Consider the following 12,941-nt stretch of genomic DNA (forward strand, 5'->3'; position numbering starts at 1 on the left):
AATCATATACAAAGCAGAAAAAGGGCATCCACCTTGAAAGAAATTAGATACTATCTGTTGCCTCATTCTCGCTATATCTTAGATTTTACTGTTTTAAGATCAAGTAAAAGGGTTAGTCAACTATGAACTTTATTCTCTATTAACTAAAAAAACATGTCTAATTTGTTTAATTAAACCCAACTCAACTCCCCTATTTTCCTCCACAGATCCAGACATCCATTGAAGTAGAATAATGGGATATGAAATTTTTTTTAAAAATAAACTCAGAAATCCATGAAAGTAGAATAATAAAATGGGGTAAATTTTCAAAGGTTTAATGAAAGGGAAAAGAGATTTCTGGCCAAAATCGAAATTAGAATGAAATAATTTTTTTTGTGAGTTGAACCTTACAATAAGAAAACAAAAGTGAGAAAGAAGGAGGCAAATGGCGATCGAGATGGAAGAGAGAGGAGGGAAATGAAATAGATCTTTTAGCTTCTTTCCAAAAAGACCAAAAAAAAACCCCTCACACTAACAAAGTTAGCTATAAGTTACAAGGGGCAATTAACAAACTATACTTATTATTTTTAGGAGTATAAAAAGAATCAAATACAACAAAAAAAATAAACATGTAAAGAAAACCTCTCATCAGTTTCCCATATTTGAAAATCATCATTTTTCTTCATTTAAAAAAAAATAAAAGGGAAAAATCAAAAAGGTCAATAGAAAATGAACAATAATGTGGTCTAATGGTTGTACAATCTTGTTCCTTATAAACAGCTAAATGGAGTAACTTATCACATTAATTACCTTTTGGCATTTTTAGGACTTCCACTAAAAATAAGCAACGGAGCATGGGAAGGATTGAGATGTCCATGAATTAATTGATTATGTTTCTGTTAGGTAGCTGCCCGTTTTGTTAAATACTTACTCCTGCTAAAATTTTAAAAAAAATCTTAAATATTGACTAATTATGTTTTTACCTCAAAAAAATAGGGGCTTTTGCAATCTATACCCGATTTTGGGGTCACAATTGAACCTATACCCACTTTGCAAAAACGTTTTCAAGTGTACCCACTTTATGATATACTTCAAACTTATCGGGTTTGAAGTTAAAAAAAATTAGTCTGAAGTGAAAAAAATTACACTTCAAATGCACTTAAGGCTAAATAGGTTTGAAGTGCAACCAATGGTTTCATGCACTTAAGGCTAATAAGTCTGAAGTGAAAAATTGCACTTCAGATGCACTTAAGGCCAATAAGTCTGAAGTGAAAAATTGCACTTCAGATGCACTTAAGGCCAAAAAGTCTGAAGTGCAACAAACATTTTCATTCACTTAAGGTCAATAAGTCTGAAGCGAAAATTTGCACTTCAGATGCACTTAAGGCCAAAAGGTCTGAAGTGCAACAAACGTTTTCATTCACTTAAGGCCAATAGGTCTGAAGTGAAAATTTGCACTTCAGATGCACTTAAGGCCAAATAGGTTTGAAGTGTAATCAATAGTTTCATGCACTTAAGGTCAATAATTTTGAAGTGAAAAATTGCACTTCAGATGCACTTAAGGCCAAAAGGTTTGAAGTGCAACAAACGTTTTGCTACACTTAAGGCCAATAAGTCTGAAATGAAAAATTGCACTTCAGTTGCACTTAAGGCCAAAAGGTCTGAAGTGCAACCAACGTTTTTATGCACTTAAGGCCAAATAGGTCTGAAGTGCAAATTGCCCATAAACAGAAATTTGTTCTTCGAATTATAACAATCCAATTTACGATTTAATATCTAAATCTACTCCAAATGAGTTCAAATTTGAAATATAACCTCCAAATATCATCAGGAACAAACTCCAATCATCAATTTGTCAAAACAACAATAAATCTAATGAACTCATTTTGAAATTAAGAAAAAGAAGAAGAAGAAACCCTAAGCAATAGCAAAAGAAAAGCGTCATAACAGCTCACCATTGTAAAACATCATAAATTACATTAAAATATGTTCACAACCATCATAAAAAATTATTATCACTCGAAGAAGAAAAAGAAGGAGAAGGAGAAGAAGAAAACAAAGGAGGAGAAGGAGGAGAAAGAGGCCTGAAATTGTTTTAAAAGCGGGTACAAATTAAAACTTTTTAAAAAGTGGGTATAGGTTAAATGGGAACGACCGTGCAATTTTTACAAAAACAAATGTCATCTTTATGGAACATGCTGGATTACTTGTTGATAGTTATGAAAACATTGAGGCCCAACCCTCTTTTTATTACTTAAAATTGATGATATCAAAATGATGAAAGAATGAGTCAAGTGGAAATATTCCGTAGGCGAAAATGAAAATAATGCTTTGAATTAATATAGTTGTATCTGTCAATTTTATAATTCTTAAAATACCAATTTTTTATTTTATAATTCTTCTAATTTCATGTACTATATACTATTTAATGTGGAGCTGATAACCAGTTTTGCAAAAATATCCGTTCTGATTATTCTTAGCCTGAAACGATAATTTTGTAGCAACACATTTGTCACAAAACGATGTTAATAAGCATGCACCTCTAATCAAAAGTACATATAATAAGGGAAAATGTTTTCAATCTTCTTACTACACGCACAATAAAATATTGGATTACTAGGATGAAAAAAAATAACCAAAACATACGGCAAAGTGGATTCTTATTTATGAACCTTATGAAAATTGTACTAAGTACAGTAGCCATTGCACCTCTTTTGCGATATTTCTAATTTATTCAGATTTGGAAGGGAAGAAGAGGGTATGAGAGAATAGGATTTTCCGCTTCCCCTTATTGTTTTTTCAGCTAAAAGAAGAAAGAAATAAAGAAAGAGCAGCATTTCAATAAGATGAATTGAAACATTTCGTTAAATCGCTAACTCTGTTGATATTTTCATCCAAAAATTGTTTTATTAGGCCTTTACACAAATAAGTTTTACCCACTTTGGTTCGACAAAGATTAGTAATTAACCAATCATTCAACGGGATTGAGTTCTATAATTTCCCTAGAATGGATTGGACCTTGCATACCATACATAATGCATCACTTTTTTTACTTTCGTCCATGTAAGACATGATTTGAGTTATTTTGATCAAAACGTGGTAAAAATGTTCATGGAACCAACATTCTAATTCCTTTTTTAAATATTGAAGAGAAGGAAGGCTCTTAGCCAACTGCTTTGATTCTGATACCCAAATCAGATTCCGAGTGTTATTAGTAGAAAACCTTTGATCAATTGGCCTCTACATGAACCTACACGCGTATACAAGTTAAAGTCTAATTTGTATTTGTAATAATAGAAGGTTAAAGAAAACATAAAAGCCGACCTCTGCAAGTAAGGAATCAACCAAAAACAGTTGCACAAGGTGTGAACAAGCAACAACAACAAACCCAGTATAGTGTAAACGTGAACCTTATCTCCACTTTGAAGATAGAGAGACTGTTACCGATAGACCCTCAGCTCACGAACAAAATATACAATCCTGTAAACATTTTCCAGTACAGTAAATGATTTGGCAAATCTCAAACACCGTTTGGCATAATCTAATGTGACCTTCGTCTTTGGTTCTTGTGATGACCCAAAATATCATCTTTAAATTTAATAAGTAATTCTGTGTTCAGAGACCTCAAAAAGTACCATTTATCATTTCTCGACTTGCGTGCGCAGTCCGTACAATTTTCCGGTTTGTTTTTATGTGAAAAATAGATTAAAATGGGAAATAGAGCTTTAAAATTCAACTAAGTTGACTTTGGTCAACATTTTGAGCAAACGGATCCGGATCAGTACTTTCAAAATTCCGGTAGGTCCGTATCGTGATTTGAGACTTGGGCGTATGCCTGGAATCGAATTCCGAGGTCCCTATCTCGAGATATGGAATTTTGATGAAAAATTAAAAGCTTGAAAGCTTAATGATTTCTAAGAAATTACTAATGTTGGATTTATTGACCTCGGGTCCCTATTTTGGTTTCGGAGCCCGATATAGGTCCACTATAATATTTATGACTTATCTGCCGAATTTGGTGAGAATCGGAGTTGATTTGACGTGATTCGGACGTCCAGTTGTAAAAATATAAGTTTTAAAGTTTTCTTGAAAACTTCCTTTGATTTGGTGTCTGATTCGCAGTTCTAGGTGTTATTTTGGCGATTCGATCGCGCGAGCAAGTTCGTATGATATTTTAGAACCTGTGTGCATGTTTGGTTTGGAGCCCCGAGGGTTCGAGTGAGTTTCGGATAGGCTACGGAATGTTTTGGACTTTGAAAATCTGGTATTTTGCTGCAGCAGGTGTTCTGGCATGTTCTTCTTTGCGTTCGCGAAGGTACTCTCGCGAACGCGAAGAGTAAACTGGGCAGCTGAATTTTTCTTCTTCGCGAACGCGAAGGCTTGGTCGCGAACGCGAAGCGATGGGGGCATTACCCTTCGCGAACGCGACCATCTCCTCGCGAATGCGTAGTGTTAGGCACACCTGGGGGAGGGTCGATCATTCCTTCAGCGCGAACGCGAGCTATGCCTCGCGAACGCGAAGGAGGACTCGCGAACGCGAAAGCCACGGGCTGCTACTCATCGCGAACGCGACAGGCCCTTCGCGAACGCGAAGAAGGCCTGACCCCTGTGACTTAAATCAGAACCAAAAACGGAATTTTTCCTATTTTTCACAAACCCTCAATTATAACTCGGCTTAGAGGCGATTTCAAAGGAGTTTTTCACAATTTCGAACTGGGTAAGTGTTCTTTATCATATAGTGATTGTATTTCACAAAGCCATGTCTATATTCATCATTTATTTCGGATTTAGATGGAAGAAATTGGAATTTTTGTAAACTTTTCAAAAACGAAAAATTAAGATTTGAAGGTCCATTTGATATCGGAATTTGACAAATTTGGTATGGTTGAACTCGTATCGGAACGGGTGTTTGGATTTCATGAGTTTTTCCGGGATTTGAGACGTGGGTCCCACTGCCGAATATTTTAATGAATTTTGGATTTTTATCTAGAAAATTTATAAATTCATATGGAATTAATTCTTATGATTAGTATTGAATATATTGAATTGTTTGTGAATAGATTTGAAACTTTCGGAGGCAAATTTAAAAGAAAAAGTTGTGGTTGCATAATTGATTGGAATTTGCAAAGTGAGGTAAGTGTCGGGGTTAACCTTGACTTGAGGGAATAGAACCCTTAAATTGTTTGTTATGTGAATTGCATGTAAACGACGTATAGGCGAGGTGACGAGTGTCTATACGTCGTCAAATTAATTGTTTACCTGCTTACTTGAAAAATCATAAGTTATTTTTAATCATAAATTAATTATTATAATAATTGTTTCTCTCTTATTATTTGCAAATATAAATTCTTGAATTCCTGCATTAATTGTTACATGCTATTTGAATTATGTGCATTAATTGTTATTTGACATTTAGCATAATAAATATTAAACTATGTATTTGCTCCCTGATTTCCATAATAATTTGCTATTTGTCATTGTTTGCTTCATAATTAAACCATAATTATTGTATGTTTGTTGTCTTGTAATTTTATATTAATTGTTATATTTATTGAAAAAATTTCTTCTGTAAGAATTGGTAAATGAAAATGTTGGAGGAGCGGGTTACACGCCGCAACATGATTGATTATAATGAATATATTGGAGGATCGGGTTGCACGCCGCAACAGACTTATTAAAAGTCAATATTGGAGGATCGGGTTACACGCCGTAACAGACTTATTAAAAGTCAATATTGGAGGATCGGGTTGCATGCCGCAACAACAACAACAACAACAACCCAGTATAATTTCACTAGTGGGGTCTGGGGAGGGTAGTGTGTACGCAGACCTTACCCCTACCCTGGGGTAGAGAGGCTGTTTCCAATAGACCCTCGGCATCCTTCCCTCCAAGAACTCTCCACCTTGCTCTTGGGGTGACTCGAACTCACAACCTCTTGGTTGGAAGTGGAGGGTGCTTACCATCAGAGCAACCCACCTTGTCCAACAACAGACTTGTTAAAAAGTTAATATTGGAGGATCGGGTTGCACGCCGCAACATACTTGATTAAAATGAATATGTTAGAGGAGCGGGTTGCACGCCGCAATAGAACTGAATGTGGATATATTGTGAGAGCGGGTTGCACGCTGCAACAGAACTGAATGTGGATATATTGTGAGAGCGGGTTGCACGTTGCAACAGAAATAATGGAAATGATAATTGGTTATGACTGCTGAGTTGCCTTCAATTATTATAAATGAATTACTTGATTTATTCCTATTATTGTTGTTACTAATATTGCGTACAGGTTTATGTAAGTGAACCGCCTTAGCCTTGTCACTACTTCGTCGAGGTTAGGCTCAGCACTTACCAGTACATAGGGTCAGTTGTACTGATACTACACTCTGCACTTCTTGTGCAGATTTTGGAATTGGTCCCAGCGACGTACCATAAACTTGCTCGGATTTCAGCTATCAGAGGAGACTTGAGGTATAACTGCATGGCGTCCGCAGTTCTGAAGTCCCAGTCTATTGTACTTTAGCTGTGTGTTTATTTTCAGACAGCTTTATATTATTCAGACCTTTATTTGTATTTATTCTAGAAGCTCGTGCACTTGTGACACCAATTCTGGGATGGTATTTAGACACCGTTGTTTGATGGATTATTTCACTATATTTCAAACTTTGCTTCCGCATTTGTTTTCTTGTTATTAATACATTTAAAAATTATTTTAAAATGGATAATATTATTCTAACGTTGGCTTGCCTAGCAAGTGAAATGTTAGACGTCATCACGGTTCGAAGATGGAAATTTCAGATCGTGACAATTCCTTCTTTCATCCCACCTTACTACTTGATAAAAGACTTGCCATGAAAAAGGGCAGATCAAATTAATCCCATTTACGTCAAGCCAAAGGTCCAATCCCCAAATGACAAAACTACTCTCAAGTCTCAAACGAGTAGAATCTCTTTTTTTTTTGTTGGAGAAGTGGCTCCTCCATCTTATCCATCTTAAGGAAGCGCTTTATATACTGTACAAAATAGAGCACAAACCAAAAGGTAAATCCCATCTCTACTGTTGCAGGGGTTCTATGAGATCTAAAATTAATTCTGCAACATTGACTATCTCCTCTTTACAAAGCAATGCCTAAAAACATGTATAATGCCCAAAGAATAGCAACTTTCAGTGTCCTTATCAACTGGGTAGTTAAGTGAGCACATAGTTTTGAAATCAAAGCTCAGTGCTATGTTATTCTCAAGTGAATTCCAATCTTCAAAAAATAGAAAATAAAATATAATCAATCCCAAATTGAGGTAAGGTATATGGAAATCCTCTATCCATTTCATTACAACACCAAATAATTTGCACGTTATTGCATATCATGAATTCTCTAAGTCCTACCACTCCTCCAACATCGATAACTAATTTAATCCATCAGTCTAAAATCAATATGAATTTTCTGCTTCAAAAACTGCATAACCCAAAAAGTACTTTACTGGTAGGGATGGCAATGGGTAGTGCGGGTGCAGGGGCAGGTTTAGACATATGCAGGTGCAGGGCGGGGCGGGTTAAACTAAAAAAATATTTTTTCGCAAGGGCGGGTGAGTTTAAATACTCATTTTTCACAACTGAAAAGGAGTAGAAAATGTTTAATTTTAACAAATCCAATCTCATACACTATAAATTAATGTTCTTCCATTATGACAAAAACAATGAGGTCACTTGACGAATAAGTATAATACAAATCTCTACGGTAACTATATGAAAACAGAGACTAAAAACTGGAACAATAACAGTAAATGAGAAAATTAATCGCCACTTCTGATTGAAATAAATTAAGATGGTAAAATATTTATTCTGACTATGTGTGTGTACATGTTGATCCCACGTTCATTGATCGCAAAAATAAAATAAGATAAATTGAAAAGGAAAAAAAAAAGTTGTGGGGGAGGGCGGGTAGGCGCAGGTGTGGTGCGGGGCAGGTGTGGTGCGGGTTAAAAGAGCTATGCGGGGCGGGGCGTGTTAGAAATTTTGCGGGTTAAGAGAGAACCCGCCCCGCACCCGCACCACTTGCCATCCCTATTTACTGGTCCTCCCCTAAACCAGATAGATCTATTTGATCTTTCCGTGAAGAAGGATGCCTCAAAAGATTTGCTTGTTGAAACACTCCATGTGCAAGACTACATATAAGATACAATGAGGCATCAAATGAGCAACTCTAGAACCAAAACTAACACATCACGCACTGCACTCTTACCATTCAACCAAAGCCGAATGCCAAGTGAAGCCAACTCCCTAAATCAATCATATCAAGGGAAGTATAGAACTTCAGAAAATCCAATTCCATGTTATAAAAGCAATAAAGCTCCTATAAAGCAATAAAGCTCCTATAATCACAAGGATTTACCATACTAATGAAAATGGAGTAGCATTTCAATTGTCAAAGCCATCAAAATGAACTACAATCAAAACTTCCAACTGTATCAAGAAAAAGCGAATAACAAGCTCAAGTTTTTCATCAATAACCGATAAATTTAACGACAAAAAGAGCTTCAGAGCCCTAGAACAGAAGCAACCGAAAGGACTACTTGGATCTCTGCCTCATCTTTCGGCGCTTCCTCTTCAACCTCCTCATTCTCTTCTTCTTCCACTGTAATAAATTATCCCACAATATGGTTTATCAATTAAACGAAAGTAATAAAACAACCATATACTAAAAGCTTTATGTGACAAAAACAGAAGCAACTACAGGTGATTTGACTTTAATTTTGCGAAGAAATCGTACCTTAGCTCTCATGGCGACAGAGAAGTTTGGTGCGCGATACCGTTTGGTAAAACCCTAACCCTAGAGAACGACAGCGGGGTTTGGGGTTTCAATCAATTTTATACTAAGCTGAAGGGTATGGGCCAAACATGAAGCACAACTAGTAATTTCTTACTGGGCTTTTGGGCCTTGAGGAAAATAGTAAAAATGATACCAGGTAGCCACCTTTACCACTTAGTAATATAGCCGCATTTGCAAATATTTGAAAAATAGCCAGTTCATTTTTTGGGGTTTCAAAATGTCTCTTGAAAAAAAAAAAAAAAACTGCTAGAAGAAGATATTTGTCTTCTCTGCAACAGCAGAAAAAGTGCTTTCTCTTGGTGCTCAAAAATAATTTTCATTCTTGGCCAAACATTTTAAACCTAAAAAAAACACTATTTTCGAAAAACATGCTTTTGACATCCCAGAAGCTTGACCAAACATGTTATTACTGGTGTTTAAGAACTGTTGATTATCTTTAAACTATGGATTGCAAGGATTAACAACTTGTTTGGATGATTGTTACATATTGTATTGTATCATATTATTACTTTAAATAATTTTTACTTAAATATTAATGTATCGTATCATTAAATACATCGTTACATAATGATGAAAAGTACTACCTTATATAATGACATATTTGGTGTGATCGCATCGTTACCTTATTTTTTTCTCTCATCTTACCCATTTCTAGTGTGGTTTATTACTTTAGATATAATTCAGAAGCTTCAGCATGTTGGAGTTACAACAATTGGCATATGGTAAAGCTTTATCTATACTATATTAAAAGGACGAAAACCTTTGGCGAAATGTCGGTCGCCTTTTTTACCCTCTAACATAGAGTTCATACTAGACAAAATAGTCATTTAATCATTTTCCTAAAATTTTGGACTTTGAAATCAACTAAAAATTTATTTATTAAATACTTCCTTATTTTAAGTTTTTAACTATGTACAAGTTCCTAAATATTATGACTCTTCTTAAATCCTTCTAAGTTTCCAAGTTTTCTTTAACCATGTTAGGAACCGTTAGGCTATTTTTTTCCAAGTCTTTGGCCTTTTTATTTTGATAAAAGAATAATTTACATATTTAGTCTCAAACTTAGATAGTTAAATATAATAAAATTCTATCTTTGTCCAAATCCCCGTCGGGCATATTTATTTTTCAAGTCTTTACCCTTTTTATTTTTTTTATAAATAATATAAATTATGCTTGAATTTAAATAGTTAAACATAATAAAATTTTATCTTTGGCCAAATCCAAATTATACATAAGTTTTACACCTTTTTAGTCTATTTCTGTTAGACTTATCGGCTAATTTGGTAAGCAAAATAAGCTTTTTAACAAATTGTTCTTTTGAATTTTGGTTTCTTCTCTCAGTTTATTGAAATGTTACGTTAACTTTCGTCCTAAAATACCATAACCATATTAGGTGTAGTTGGAGCACTTGTACATCTCATTAGAACATTAAAATCTATATCTATCTATCTATTTATATTATATTAAAAGCATAAAAGCTCTTAGCAAAATGTCATTTGCCTATTTTTTCCTTTAAAACTAGATTTTATACTAGACAAAATAGTCGTTTAATTATTTTTTTAATTTTAGGACTTTAAATCAACTAAATTTTACTATTAAATTTTTCCTTATTTAAAGACCATTAATATTAGAGTTATATTGAACTATTCCTATAAGATTCTTTATTATGCAAAACATGAGTTAGCAAAATTCTTTAGGAGTCAAACACGCAATGAATTCTGAAAATATAAAGATTCAAGACATATGATTTTTCTTACTATTTCAAAATCGAATATTATTGGAAAAATTATAATTATTCTCAAATATTTTAAAAACTAGAATGAGCAAATATTCAGAATTTGAAATAATAAAATTTAAGCTATTTCTTTTAATGTTGAGAATAAATAATTAAGCCTTTGAATTAACTAATTAGAAAACGAATCCAATTCTATTATTTTAACAAATTTATCATATAAGAAAACTATTTGTTAAATTGGAAAAACACTTAAAGTACATAAAATTAATTTTTGTAAGAAGAGTATCGACCGTGAAAGAAATCATAAAATATAGCAAAATTAGTTACAGTAAAAATGAAGATTCAAATCGGTAAAAATATAAATTTGAAGCAATAAGGTAAAATTGTAGAAGGCAACTAGATTATAAATGAGTTGTCATTTGTTTTGTTTCTTGCATTCAGTCCAACAAATGAAAACGTCTCGCTATAATTTTTATACTAAGTTTTTTCTTGTAAAATATTAGTTCAATATTAGTCATTCTTTAAACTTTACATTGTCACTATTTTAGAAAGTATAATGCCAACTTTTTTCATTCGCAAAATTTTAAAAGACCAAAAGATTTAATTTTTAATTTGTGTTATTTGATAATTTTTTAAAGAATTATAAATATTAACATATTTATAAGTTTCGACATAAGTCCGGACAAAATAACAATAAGGCATCTAAATAAAATTCCTTCATTTGTTAAACTAACTAAATGGGAATAATATTTATTATTTTAGAAAAAAATCTTAAATTATATTTATAACTCAAACAAATTATCTAATAATATGTATGTAATTTTTAAAATTTGTGTATTCATTAGTATAGGTACACGCGCAAAGCGCGTACCCTAAGACTAGTATATATAATTCCACGAGGTGTAAATTCCCTCTTTTTTGGTAGGATAGGGAGAAAGGAAATTAAATGAGGAAAATAGGAATAAACAAAAATTCCAAGTGAGGTGAGTGCAATATAGTTAATAGTTGCAGAGCAAATTAAAGTTTCTCTTACATCTTAGGGCATCTATAACATTGATCAAGGTAGTAAGCGAAAATATATAGTAGCTCTTCTGCTGTAAGAATGCATCTTTAAGCATTTTAACGAGAATGCAGATTGATAGAATGCTAATGATTAGAAGAAAGGATGGCTATCCTTAAGCATATAACAAAGCGCAACAACATTAGAACTTCAGTGCCCAAAAAGAAATGCTAAGTTGTCACGACCCAAATTCTCAATAAAGGGATCGTCATGGCGCCTAACACCACTTGCTAATCAACCTAATACTTAACAGAAATAAAGAAACAAAAGTAGGCATAAAACAATATGATATCAAAATAAAAGGAAAAGCTCAAAAATACGTAACGAGTCAAACCAAAACTTTTTGCTCACCCGGTGAAAGACATAGTAGGTAAAAAGGCTATTGGTTGCTTTACTTTCTTACCTCGGGCATGTTGCAAAAGCTACTAACATTAGTCTAATAACCTCCTAGAACTGGTGTCACCGAACACATGAGCTTCTAAGGATTTACTAAATACAATGTCTGAAATGACGAATAACACTATTTGATACAAATAAACAATAGAAGATCTAATAGAAAGGTGACTTTAAGGCCTGCCTACGAGAGTGCAACTGTCACAACCCAAAATCTCATCATAAGGTTCGTGATGACACTTATTTCCTAAGACGAGGTAAGCCTATCACATAACGACATCAATCAGAATATAACAACTTAAAATTATTGATAGAAATTTTGAAATGTCAAAACACAACCAAAATGGAGATACAACAGTCATCATCTCTAAATCTGGTAATACAGAGTCATAAGCTCTATATGGAATACATAAAAAGTCTCAAAATACATCACAATTTGGGATACATAAACAATAGAAAATGAAATAAGAGGGTAATTTCGAGGCCTACGAACTGAACGACAGGTATACCTTGAAGTCTCCAAGAGCTCTCGATCAACTCTCTAATAACCAATATGATCTGAGGTACCTAGATCTGTACAAAGAATGTGCAAAAAGCGTAGTTTGAGTACACCACAATCGGTACACAGTAAGTATTAAGACTAACCTCAGTAGAGTAGTGACGAGATTCAAATCAAGACACTCACTAGTCAGATAACATGTGCAAGATATCAACATAACACTGACGACATAAGGCATAACAGAACAAATATCAACTAAGAGTGGAGCATGTGACAACACAACAAATCCACCAACAACTCATAAAAACACAAGGTGAAATCTTTTAAGAAAAACAAAGATATGTTTAAAATATGAACCTCGTTCCAACACATAAGCAACATCAAAGGAAACACACCGAAATACCACATAAAATCATCAATAATTCCATCCTTATGTCGTCGCTTCGCATCA

At 33.7% G+C, this 12,941-nt stretch overlaps 1 long non-coding RNA gene across 1 annotated transcript; it reads right to left on the minus strand.

Annotated features, from left to right (window-relative positions):
* Nucleotides 1-8,285: 8,285 nt before the first annotated feature.
* LOC104113609 (uncharacterized) lies at nucleotides 8,286-8,845 on the minus strand. The gene is made up of 2 exons (XR_690248.3): nucleotides 8,744-8,845; nucleotides 8,286-8,608 (listed from the first exon to the last, which is right to left on the minus strand). It is a non-coding gene; the product is annotated as an uncharacterized lncRNA (long non-coding RNA).
* Between the last annotated feature and the right edge of the window lie 4,096 nt (nucleotides 8,846-12,941).

Source organism: Nicotiana tomentosiformis, chromosome 7 (assembly GCF_000390325.3).
Source record: "Nicotiana tomentosiformis chromosome 7, ASM39032v3, whole genome shotgun sequence".
Classification (NCBI taxonomy): domain Eukaryota; kingdom Viridiplantae; phylum Streptophyta; class Magnoliopsida; order Solanales; family Solanaceae; genus Nicotiana; species Nicotiana tomentosiformis.